Below are 12,959 nucleotides of genomic sequence, written 5' to 3'. Positions count from 1 at the left end.
GCTAAATCCACGCTAAATGGTCGCTTTCAGGTAACAAACCACTGTAGAAAGCGGTTGTCAACGTTCGTTGCTACGCACGGTAACAAACGTGTTACTGATTGGCTAATCCACGCTGAGTTTAAAATGACTGACCAATCACATGTCTGTATTTTGGGAAGTTTAAATTCGATGACGGTGCGTTTGGGGCCACTCGGATTTTATGATATAGTAAAGCTAACGGGGTTGTAAAATTATAGAAATATAATCTACCGGTTTATTTCATATATGCTGTATCTTTTTCTCTACATGGTGCTTAAAATTCAAACGAAATACAGAATAATACGCATGAAAGAATAAAGCATATTAGATTGAGTCATGGTCATAAAATCTGAAATCATCCTTTTTAAATTTAAGGTCGCGTTTATGATTTTAAACCCCCCTGTAACAAATATGGCGTTTGGGTAATTTTGATTTGTTTTGAGTCAAAACAATAATCTCCTCGTTTTTAGGACATAGGTTTTTAATGCCCTAAAGGTGCGTTTTCTTTACTGCGTTGTGTTTTGAGCACAGACATTATTTACGTAGACGCGTCATTAGATGCTGGACGACGTGCCTAGGGAGCAGCCATCTTGGATCGGACCACAGTTCAGACATCTGCTGTCAGAATGAATGAGGCGCCTTAGATCTCAGGAAAGAGGAGTCAGAGACAATATTACAATAATTTATTACATGTTACAACCACTTAAAAGACCAAAACAAGTTCTAGAAATGCTATATAGTATATAAGTATATATGAACTGATTATTATATTAATTATATTAAAGGACAAATGTTCACATATGCATAATTAATGATAAAAAACATAATTTGAAAAAGGGTTTTAGAAACAGTTTAGACAACCTTATAAGGACAAAAGCCTTTAGTTAGACACAATATAAATTTACCATTCACTACGATTTTACAACAAATTCTTGACAATTACATAATGTAAAATAAAATGAACTAAAAATGTATTCATAAAAACAAAATAAAAACTCTCTTTTGTGAATCAGATTACAACAAATTTCCTCCTCCCTGGATCATAATACTCATTATCAAAGAGCAATTCTTAAAAATACTGAGTAGTAATAATATACTGTATTAATGAATAATATTTGTAAAACATAATCTTATAATGTAATAATAAAAAAATGTTGTATGAATAAATATGTTTAATCCAACTGAAAGTTAATTTTTAAATTTTCTTTGGTCTTTTAAAGGGTTGTGACATGTAAGAGATTATTGTAATATTATTTCTGACTTTCATGTGATTAAAATGAGATCTAAGACGCCTCCTGTTGATTCTGACAGCAGCTGCCTGAACTGTGGTCTGATCCAAGATGGCCGCCCTCCAGGACCGTCGTCCGGCGTTCCTTCCCCTACAGACTGTAGGTGGCGCCAGAGCGCCGGAATCATATTAATGAACTGTAAAATCTAAACAATCTTGTTGAAGCCAGACTGTAAAATGTCGGGATGTGGTTTGATGAAAGAATGACATGGGGTGTACACATTAAGAATATAATCGATAAATGTAGGAAGGTAATAAATATAATGAGGTGTTTAGTTGGAACAGAGTGGGGAGCTGATAGAAAATCATTAAAAGCTATTTATACTGGGTTAATCAGGTCCGTCCTTGACTATGGATGTATAGTTTATAACTCAGCAGCAGATACAAACCTCCATAAGTTAAATAGCCTTCAACATCAGGCTTTAAGAATATGTACAGGCGCTTTTAGAACTTCTTCAACAGCAGCATTACAGGTTGAAATGGGAGAAATGCCACTTAAAATTAGAAGAGATCAATTATCTTTAAACTACTGGTCAAATTTACAGGGACAAAGGAAGGATCATCCAACATTAGAGGTGCTTAAACCTGGATGGGAAAAGGAAAAGAAACAATTAAAGAGCTTTGGATGGGTAATAAACACTAAAGTTAATGAAATTAATTTAAATCAGTTAGCTATATGTCAGACAGTTCCAATAACAGCAATTCCACCTTGGATACTTCCTGATGCTAAAGTTGATCTCTCATTATTAGAAAAGAAGGAAAAAGATAAATATCATATTATGAATAAATTTATAGTACAAGAACACTTAAATAACTATTATAATTATATACAAATATATACAGATGCATCAAAAAATACAGCTAATAGGGTAGGGATAGCATTCATTATACCACAGTTTCATATTAATGTTGGAAAAAGGATTAGTGATGGAGTTTCAGTATATACCGGTGAAATGCTAGCTTTGCTTTTAGCAGTTCAATGGGTGGAAGAGGTAAGACCATTAAAATCTATCATTTGCTCAGATTCCAGTTCGTCATTAATCAGTTTGCAAAATAATCAGTCAGTCAGTAGACCAGATATATTACTTGAAATACAACAAACACTTTACAGAATAAATATGATGGGGCTAGTGGTACATTTTGTGTGGGTTCCGGCACATAACGAGATAAAAGGAAATGAAAGGGCAGACAGGATGGCTAAGGAGAGTACCAATAAGTTAAGGGTAGACATTAATGTTAGTTTTGGTATAACAGAAATAAAGGGTATAATTAAACAAAAAGCAAAAGAGAGGTGGCAAAAGTTATGGAATGAAGAAAAGAAAGGAAGGTGGCTTTATAAAATACAAAAGAGAATTGGACCAATGAGAAGATCAGAAAGGAACAGGAGAGAAGAGATTATTATTTCTCGACTTAGAATAGGACACACTGGATTGAACAGATCGTTATTTTTGATAGGGAAACATCAGACAGGGAAATGTGACTGTGGGGAAGATGAGACTGTGGAACATGTCATTTTAAATTGTAGTAAATATTCGATACAGAGAAAAAGGTTAATAAGGAAACTTAGTGACATGAAAATGAAACTTGACATTGTAGATTTATTGCAGAAAGAATCAGGAAGCAGAGGATATCGGGTTATATTTGAATTTTTGAAACAGATTAGGTTGTATAATAGGATATAGTTTTTTTTTTTTCTCTGCCATGTAGTCCACACTCCATACCAGTTGGTGGCGGTAATGCTCACCTAACGTTTTTTGCCAACCGCCAATAAAACTCAATAAGAAGAAGAAGAAGACTGTAAAATGCTCAGTGATGAGTTTGATCAACGAGGATGAAGATCCATGAGCTCCTCCGCTCTGCGCCGCCTCTCCTCCGTCACTTCCACGGGAAGGTCCGCGTGCGTTCCGTGATCCTAAAGGTGTGTTGTTATTGTGACAGCTTGGTGCAATCTAACCGGGGAGGCTGCGTAACGTCAAGCCGTTATGTTAGCCAGCCCCCGCTAGCAGCAATGCTACCTACCGCAGAGTAGAGTCCGTTTAACGGCACTGTTTCCCGGGCAGCTCCGAGGCTCACAGCGGCCTGGAACACGAAGCGCGAGGCCATAAAAAAGAGGTGATGTTTCATTTTGAATTTTAGACCTTTTACAGACTAAAATAACTCGACTTATTTCCGCTGCTGGTTGTCAGGCTAAGGTCAAGAAGCTGGCCAATGCTAACTGCTAGCTTCCTGTATAAACATGGAAGATGACAGGAAGTCCTCCTGTCGCTGCCATCTGATGTTATTTACAAACTGTGGTTATTTGTGTAAAGAAGCTAGCTCTGTAGAAATGGTTTTTACTAAAGACCAGAGGCATTAGTAAAAGGTTTTAGCTCCTGGGGACTCAGCCCAGCTCAGAGGTATTTATTTATTTGACAGTTTTATAGATCCAGTGATCTATAAAACTGATAGATTAAATTAATTAATCTATCAGTGTTTACTTGGATGTTGTTGGTTTTGGTGCCATAATTAGTGTAAAGTCTACATTTGCCACTTTATCAATGGATTTTATATAACTAGATATGTAAACACAATCATAACATAGATAAAGTCGTAGTGAAATCACATCCAAATGTCAAATTATTTTGACTTAAACATGTATATTAATGTACTTTTTATCATCCCAGCATTTAGAAAATTTCTATTTTAAAAATATCAGTGTTTTTTTTTTCATTATCTTCTGCAGGCCAGTTAGTTCTACGTCAGCCTGAACACCTAAATTCAGCCAATCATATATCAACGATCATCTGTCAATCAAATGTTTTCGGTCATAGCATCTTGATTCATGTAGCAGCTAATATACGCAGCGGTTGAAATAAGAATCCTTTCCTTTCCCATTGAGTTCCGTCCCAGTGTTCACGGGGATGGACGTCTGTGTCTTCAGCAGGCGTAGAGCTAACAGAACTGGCAGCGTTGCGAGGCAAGGGCTCAAACATGTACGGCTGGAAGCCTTCTACACCAAACCAAGCTTCTGCCGCCCTGGCGTCCTCTTCCACAACATCTTCGTCCCCGCTTTCCTCCTCTAAATAAAAAATGGATGACGGAGGAGACTCATCCATGACCTCCGACACTAAACTCTCCTCCTCTTGCATGTTTCCTCTGTCCATAGCGTTCCTTGACAGCGTCGTTTCTAAGTCACCAATTTAGTGCTACTTGGTCCCAATGGAATTTCCCATTGGGAACCTACTAGCAATAAGTTGCTAACTGGTTAGCAACATGCTTCCGACAAACCGGCCACAACCAAACTTTCTTGCGAACCTTCTGCCACAACGATCCAGCCCCCTTGATAATCGACCAATCACATTCCCTTTAATCACTCGTGTGAAATCGGGCACCACTCGGGAGAAAACAGAAATGCAACGGATATAACAAGTTCTTTTATTTTATTTAGATAATTTGTATGAAAGATAAATAGTGTTATAATGTTTTATCTTCTTGTAAGAGTTTAGGCCTTTTCTCAATTCACAAGAACGCCAGTACGGACTCCGGTTCTCACCAAGCATGTTCTTGATAAGAACCCAGGACAGTCTGGACTCGGGGAGAAAGGGAGCAAGCAGATTAAATCTGGCTCAGTTGGAAGAGAAGCATATTGATGACATCACCACATTCAAAGCTCGTCTAGAGCTGCATTGTGAATGTTTGTTGTGAAACCTCTTAGAATCTAATGTTTTTCTTCACTCCATATCTCAGACTTCACTTTGTTAGCTCCACACTTCCCTGGGAGATGCTAGCTGGCTTAGCTGCAGTAGGCTACTTCCTTCTTTGCCCCGTGTGCAAATGCTCAGTACTGTTCGTCCTTTTTTTTTTGTAAATATACAAAAAGGGCTTTTTATTACTAATAACCTGAGCAAGAACAAAGCGTAACACTTAAAAATAGCAAATAAATACACCAGCAGGGCGCAGCCAGGTATGTAAGCAATGTTAGCTACTGGTGTATAAATGTAAAATGATTATCCACGCCTTTTTGGTTTCCCGTTTAGACTACTGTAACAGTCTTTTCTCATGTCCAAAGAAAGGAGTCGTCTCGTCCTCAGCGGGTTCAGGTCACTGACTCGTACCAACAGAAGGGCTCATATTATGCCGATTCTAAAAGCTCTTCATCGGCTCCCAGTCTGTTTTTGGTTCCAGTTTAAAATCCTGGTTCTGACCTTCAGGGCCTTCCACGGTCAGCCTCCCTCCTACATCAGAGACCTGCTGTGTCCTTATACTACCCCCCCCCCCGGGAGGCAGAGGTCTCAGGACCTGAACCTGTTTCCTCCTACGCGTTACAGGACCAGGGGAGATCGCTCCTTTCAGGAACGATCTCCCACTTTCATTACGCTTCCTTGATTCTGTTGATGTTTTTAACTGAAATTATATTTGTTTAAGAAAGCAGTTTAATTCCAGTAGATTAAGGGTTGCTTTATGATCATGTGTTTTCTGACTGTGTTTGTATTTTAATTTTGTGAAGCACTTTGTGACCTCCATGTCTGTGAAAGGTGCTATAGAAATAGACATTATTTACTTTCTACTTACTAAAAAAGGTCAAATAATGTAACTATGCTCCTTTCTGTCCACTCCACATAATCCAAACTGATACGTTCACATTAATGTCCGTCTCCATCCCATCATTTAAACTGGGCCCATATTAACAGCTACTTATTGCTGTCATGATGCCCTTTGTTTCTGGAGTAGGAGGGGATTGGTCATGTGACAGTGATGTTTGATGGATGTTTGAACTGAAACAATCTCTATTTGCTGTATTTCTATAGCTCCGATTCACATCACGTCATATGAAGGCACTTTCCAGTTCAACCAGACTATCCAGTCAGATTGGTTTAAAGTTTTAGAGACAAGCAATGTCAGCTGTTCCGATGGTGTCTTTTGAAAAGGCGAGGGAATGTATATATTAGTTAATATTGGTTATTGGCTATAACAGAGAAGTGATTATCAAATATCAGTATTGGTCCAGATTTTCATATCACTGCATCTCTGATACGTAGCAGGAGAAAATCCGATGGCCCAGAGATTTGGACAGAAGTCGGTGTTCTTCGCTGTGGGTTGATTTGTTGTTGTTTTTTAAGACAATTCTCTAAATGTAAAAATGAAATACAATCAATTGTTATATTATCTGTAAAATATATTATGTCTGAAAAGGGGTATTAAGAAGTTATTGAGGCTATTGATTAATGTGTCTAAAGCCTTTTTCCCACTGAAAGTATCGGGTTAACGCGTGTTTTCCAAACACGGTTTGACGCGCTAACAATCGGCATTTAGCTCCCTGCCCACCGGCAGTTAAAGCTGCTCTAACCCGTCGCTGGCAGCTGTGTGACCTCTGACCTCTAATTAGGGCTGAAAAAATTTAATTAATCATGATTAATCGATTATTGAAATCATTGTAAACTAATTTAGTCATTGATTAATCGTTAACTGGAGTATAGAGACTCTAAAACATTCCTTTAGCTGATGGAGAAACACACTTAGAGCAGTAATTATAGCAAAATTGTAATAAAATATATAAACATGTGGCATTTAAAATAAAAAAAACATTTTTATCTGTCAATATGTTCTATCCAGAACTCCTCAATTGGAAAAGTTTTAGTTTCACCTGGTTTAATTTTTAAAAAAATCTCTTTGGCTATCCGATTATTAATCGATGAATTTAAAAAATAATAATTAGCTGCAAAACTAAACCTAATAGGTTCCTCTTTGTTTTATCTTATAAATCAATTTAGTAATATGTAAAAAAAAAAATAAACATTTTTATGTTTATTCATTCAGTGTTTAACACAACTGGAACAATAAATAGTTAAATTTAATGACATTTTTTAAAATTCAGCATATTGTAAAAAATAACTTCTTGCTGCGCATCAGTTAATCATTAGTTGATCAAGAAGACCAATTATCACTTTGTATTCATTCTTTCATTAATAATGTGCATCTTTAATTAAAGTTGCTGTTATTTATTGCTGCATGCAACAAATTATATACAAAGTAGGGCTGAAACAATCAGATTAATTGAGTATTGAAATAATCATAAACTAATTTAGTTATCAATCAATAGTTAACTGGAATATAGATAATATTTTCAAAAAAGACCCTCATATAGCAGTATTACATTATATTATTACAGGGTTCCTGCAGGTCCTTAAAAAGTCTTAAAAGGCATTGAATTCTTCCAAATAAAACTAAGGCCTTAATTGGTATTAAAATGTTTTAAATCAGTCTTTCGTAGGTCTTAATTTTTAAAACATCATAAATAGGATTATTTTTATTACGATTTATTTTTGTAATCTAAATAAAACGTAAAAATTGACAATTTTTTTTTCTTTTTTTATAAAAAAAAAACAAAAAACTTCTCCATTATTGGTTCTGTCCCGATAGCGGAACCAATAAGGCGTTGTTGCGGCCGGGACATTTGGGAGATGCACCATTAACTTTTTGTCTGGAAAATATGAGCAAGTGTAAATGTAACCAAAATTGTCTCCAGCCAAGAGTTTTCTCCATGGATAAAACCAGGGAACATACATGAGGCTCAGTGGATTTGGAGCAAGAAGTCATTCAAGCTCAGAACGATGGGAATTAAGGCAGTGGAGTCGCACATGCGAAGCACGAAACACAAAGCGTCAAAATGGAGTTACAGAGAAACAGCCGGTATTTCTCAGTTTAGTTCCACCCTTGTCTCTGCAACGCCTCCACTTATCACCAAATCAAACATACTAGGAAAACCATACAAAGAAAAATAGCTGCAAAAAAGACTTAGCACTGGTTATGTTGGGGCTTTAAAACTGATTTGTTTTGTTCCCTGCTAAAACAAAGTTTGTGAATTCAGTTAAATAATTGTTCAAATATATTTGTCATTTGTGTGTTTTTAGCTTTCTTCCTGTATGGGAAGCTTTTCAAAATTTGAAACATTAGTGCAGTGGTTTATGTTAAAATAAACATTTGGGTTAAGTTGTTGCAAGCAGGTTTTTCTTGCGTTTCTTGTGAATTTGGTCTTAAATTGTTATTTAAAGTGGCATTAAAAAGTCTTAAAAAGTCTTGAATTTAACTTGCCTTATGCTGTAGGAACCCTGTATTATTACAGTATAACATTTTGCATTTAAGATTAAAAAACTATTTTTTTTCTGTCAATATTCTCTACCTTGAACTCCTCATGTGGAAAAGTTTTAGTTTTATCTGGTTTAATTTAATATAAAGTCTTGTTTAAGGAACGTTTAGCTATCCAATTATTAAACAGTTAATCAAAAAAAAGGAAAAAAAGACAGATTAATTGGTTTGCAAAATAAGCGCTAATAAAAGCTAATGTTAAACACTCCTCTGGAATCTGAAACACAGTGAACGTATGGTGCATTAGCTGCTGTCGGACAGTAAACCCGGATCTGTCTCTCCTATTGAAAGGCAGCAGAAACGCAGTCATCCAATCACAGATAAATGTTGTTCATTAGTTTAGCTCAATTGCTTTAGATCACAGAATTACTAAGTATGACTTGTGGACTAGGAGCCTGCAAGGGAGGGATCTAAATGAATCTTTCAATCAAATCATATTTTTTCCATATTTCTTGTTTATTTCAAACATTTCAAAACTACAAAATGTAGAGCTGTAGTCCTAATAAATTGGTATCGTAACTTTACACCTAACCCTGTGGAGGTTTGTCCTTTAGAAGACAGACGACCTGCATGGTGCTGCGGTTTCTGGCCCAGCTCTGAGGAGCCCACATGTGTCTAGGCATCAGAGTGAGGTCTGTTTTTCCACTTTCACCATCACAGTGAGGATCAGTTGTTGTAAAGTGAGGAAATTTTGCTGGTCCTCACAAGGTATTTAGCTAATGGTTAGGATTCTCATCATTCTGCTTCATTCTATCTCTATTCCCCCACTCTGCAGAATCTGTTTTCCAGTGTAGCCCTGTTTCTCTGACTGTGACTAACTGGATGTGCTCTCTTCATCCTCTGACATGGGAGCTGGCTCGGAGCTCGTCTGCCTGGCTGTTCTTCCTGTTCAAAGGGAGTTTTTCCTCTCCACTGTCGCTACCAGCATGCTTAGTGTGAGGGATTGCTGAAGAGTCAATGAGTCGATGCAATCAGCTGGTTTTCCTTAGATAGAAAACTTTGAATCAATCTGACTGGATGATCTGGTGAACTGGAAAGTGACCTGAGATGACATGATGTGAATTGGAGCTATAGAAATAAACTGAATAGAATTGAATTTAGAGCTAAGGTGTCAGTTGGGTTAGGGTGAGGTATGCATTGCTAATGGTTAGGTTTAGAGTTAAGGAATAGAAAGGGTTGAAAATGACTGAAAATCAATGGAAGTCAACAAGTGGTCCTCACTACACATAGCAGAACAAACGTGTGTGTGTGTGTGTTAGCTGATGCGGTCTGTCTTCTCTCCAGGCGAAGGTTAGGGGGACACATTGTCCTCCTGCTTCTCTGTATACGTCTCACTCAGCAGCTGTTGGGTTGTGTCAGGGGACATGGCAGCAGCTGTGTTTTCTTTTATGGCTTTGTTTGTTTTGTTTTGTTGTACTTTGTGATTTTTAAAGGTTTATTGACACCTGATTTCATATTATTTCCTAGACTGTTTACAAAATCTATCTTTCTTTCTTTCTGTGTCCTTTTTTGTTTTGTTGCTTTTAAGTCTTAAAGTCAAAGGGAAATCATATTCAAGTGTCAAATCATTCTGGCTTAAACATGTATATAAATGTTCTCTTTATCAGACCATATTGTCTGTTTTTTGTTTTTCCGTTATCTTCTGCAGGCCAGTTAGTTCTACGTCAGCCTGAACACCTAAATTCGGCCAATCATATACCAACGGTCATCTGTCAATCAAATTTTTATCATCTTGATTCATGTGTAGCAGCTAATATACGCAATGGTTGAAATCAGAATCCTTTCCTTTCCCATTGAGTTGCGTCCCAGTGTTCACGGGGATGGACGTCTGTGTCTTCAGCAGGCGTAGAGCTAACAGAACTGGCAGCGTTGCGAGGCAAGGGCTCAATCATGTACGGCTGGAAGCCTTCTACACCAAACCAAGCTTCTGCCGCCCTGGCGTCCTCTTCCACAACATCTTCCTCCCCGCTTTCCTCCTCTAAATAAAAAATGGATGACGGAGGAGACTCATCCACGACCTCCGACACTAAACTCTCCTCCTCTTGCATGTTTCCTCTGTCCATAGCGTTCCTTGACAGCGTCGTTTCTAAGTCACCAATTTAGTGCTACTTGGTCCCAATGGAATTTCCTATTGGAACCTGCTAGCAATAAGCTGCTAAGTGGCCACAACCAAAAAGCTTGCAAGCCTTCCGCCACAACAATCCCGCCCCCTTTATAATCGACCAATCACATTCCCTTTATTCACTTTTATAAAGTCGGGCAAAAATCGGGAGAATTCAGAAATGCAACGGTTGGAACAGCCGCTTCCCTACGACTTTAAGCTTTTTCTGGAACCTTTGTCAGTGGATGACATTTAAAAATGTAACTTTTTAATATTATGTATGTAGACATACCACCTGTAAGTCTGTGCCAGCTGCTGTCCATTGTTTGATTTATAAACAGAGATTGGTAAGTTTATTTTTGGTTTTCCTTATTGAGAGCTGCTGAGGTTCTCTAGATGAGATAGCTTAGATCTCTGATCTGGTTCAGCTCATCAAAGGAGGACATTCATGTTTGGGTTGTGATTTTATTTCTTTCAGAAATACATTTGTTGGATGGTTAAAATTGTTGCAAAGATTTAACTTTTTAACTTGTATTCGTGACCACTAAAGTTGTATCTGTACAGATGGAGCATCCGATTTCATGTGCATGTATGAGCTGACAAGGAACAAATCTTTTTATCACGTTAATTGGCAAACATCTACATGTGACTCCGTATAAACAGACTGGGAGTTTGGGAACTTTCATTGTTGGCGCAGTAAACATGTGATAAAGTCCTGAGCCGTGTCGCCCGTCCCTAAATGACCCAAGGTGTCAAATAAATCACGGACCTGCAGATCATTAAAGCTTCCAACTGGAAATAGAAACGCTGCTCCCATGCCGTCCTTTGCAGATTGGATGCTGCTCAGCTCTGACGCTGAAGCGTCTCTTTGACCGCTGCTGTATCTAAACCTGCTGTTTTAGGCAATACTAGGCAGTTGCCTAGGGCCCCAAGTTCCAGGGGGCCCCATAAAACTCTGTTTCCATGTATGGTTAATACAACTATTCCTTATTTGTGCACATTAATTATGTTTTTGATAAAAATCCTTTGGCTAAAATGCCATCAGAACGCTGATAATATTAAGTGTGTCTCAGCCCCCCCCTTCAGTGTCCACCATATTGGATCAGTCCATTTGCTGCACATGTTCAGAAAGGTCCAAACAGACAGCAGCAAACCATTTGAAAACAAACCATGCAAAGAGCAGTGTTGCTAACTTAGCGCTTTAGTCGCTATATTTAGCCACTTTTCAGACCCCTCTAGAACTTTGATTTCTAAAAAGCTCCTAGCGCCAAATCTAGAGACTTTTTCTGCTACTGGAGACTTTGGAGACAACATCTAAAAGCAGCGAACTCTGCTCTCCAGAGCGAGTAGATTGGTTACCCCGCCTCCTGCTCTCCTCTATCTTGTCTGCTGTCATGATTCATGCAGCTATTATTTCATCCAAATGAAAAATGGAGAACAGAGAAGCAGATCATGGCTTGTCTACAGTGAAAAGAAGGACTGGGTTATTTACTTTGGCCTTTTTGGAAACACAGGAAGGAGCAATCAGCTAAGTGAGCTTAGTGCTTGGAAAAAATCTTCTATTCCTTTAGAGACAGCATGAAAAGTCAGCTGAGTACAAAACATAGAGAGGAAAACAAGAAAAAAAAGGGACAAGAAGAGAGGGACACAACCTAGAACAGATGATGGATGTCTATTCTATTAACATTTCTCTATCTGTAGAATGGGTCTGTTTGATGTCTTCTCCATTCAGAGGGCCCCCTGCCTGCCTTTGCCTAGGGCCCCAAATTTCCTAAATCCGCCCCTGGCTGTGGAAGATTCAAATCTGATTCCCTAAGAGAGACGTTGCCTCATCATTGTAATCAGATCTTTATGAAGTCATTCTAAACACTCCTCTCATATTTCTTCTTTTATCCGATAAAGTTTTCTTGGAGCAACATAAAGAGGAAACATTTAGTCGGCTGAAGTCTGGAAAATATCATGTATTAGGCTCCAGACTGAAGTCGTAACGTCTTGGTATCTGTCCTGAGTGATAAAGCTGTCCCCTGCATTAGTCCTGCTTTTTGTCATTTCCTTTAACGTGACGTCAAACTGTTCCTGCTTCATCCAAAAAAAGAGTTGAGGGGGGAAAGTTGTTCCTCTGCTTTTGGTTTAATGTACCGTTTGTCTTTGCAGCGCTGAGCACCTGCAGCTCCTCGCCTAAACCACTGGACCGCATCAGTCTGACCCCAACAGAAAACCGTCTCTGCTGCGATGGAATCTGGATGAAACCGTGAAGGTTTCTCCAAAAGAGAGAAATTTTGTGACCAAAGAGTGGAAGAGAGAATTTAACCGATTCTTGGTGTTTTATTTCTAAAGAAGATAATCATGGAAGAACTACTGGTTTGTCCTGAGAGGAGAAAATGCTCCAAACACTGTAAAACCATCCACCTCCACTCAAATGTTCCT

General features: G+C 38.2%; 1 protein-coding gene across 2 annotated transcripts in view; it reads left to right on the top strand.

The window, feature by feature from the left end:
* The first annotated feature begins 3,102 nt into the window (after positions 1–3,102).
* ip6k1 (inositol hexakisphosphate kinase 1) overlaps positions 3,103–12,959 on the top strand; it is a 36,809-nt gene continuing 26,952 nt past the window's right edge. The window contains exons 1-2 of one of the 2 annotated variants that reach the window (XM_038279694.1): positions 3,104–3,224; positions 3,367–3,418. The gene's annotated coding sequence lies outside the window, so the exon portion shown is untranslated. Of the gene's footprint in view, positions 3,225–3,366; positions 3,419–12,959 lie in introns of both variants that reach the window. The other variant, XM_038279693.1, reaches the window with a different exon arrangement.

The sequence above is a fragment of the Cyprinodon tularosa genome, unplaced genomic scaffold, assembly GCF_016077235.1.
Source record: "Cyprinodon tularosa strain WSP-4 unplaced genomic scaffold, ASM1607723v1 ctg152, whole genome shotgun sequence".
Taxonomy (NCBI): Eukaryota; Metazoa; Chordata; class Actinopteri; order Cyprinodontiformes; family Cyprinodontidae; genus Cyprinodon; species Cyprinodon tularosa.
This window is presented reverse-complemented; position numbering and strand designations above follow the sequence as displayed.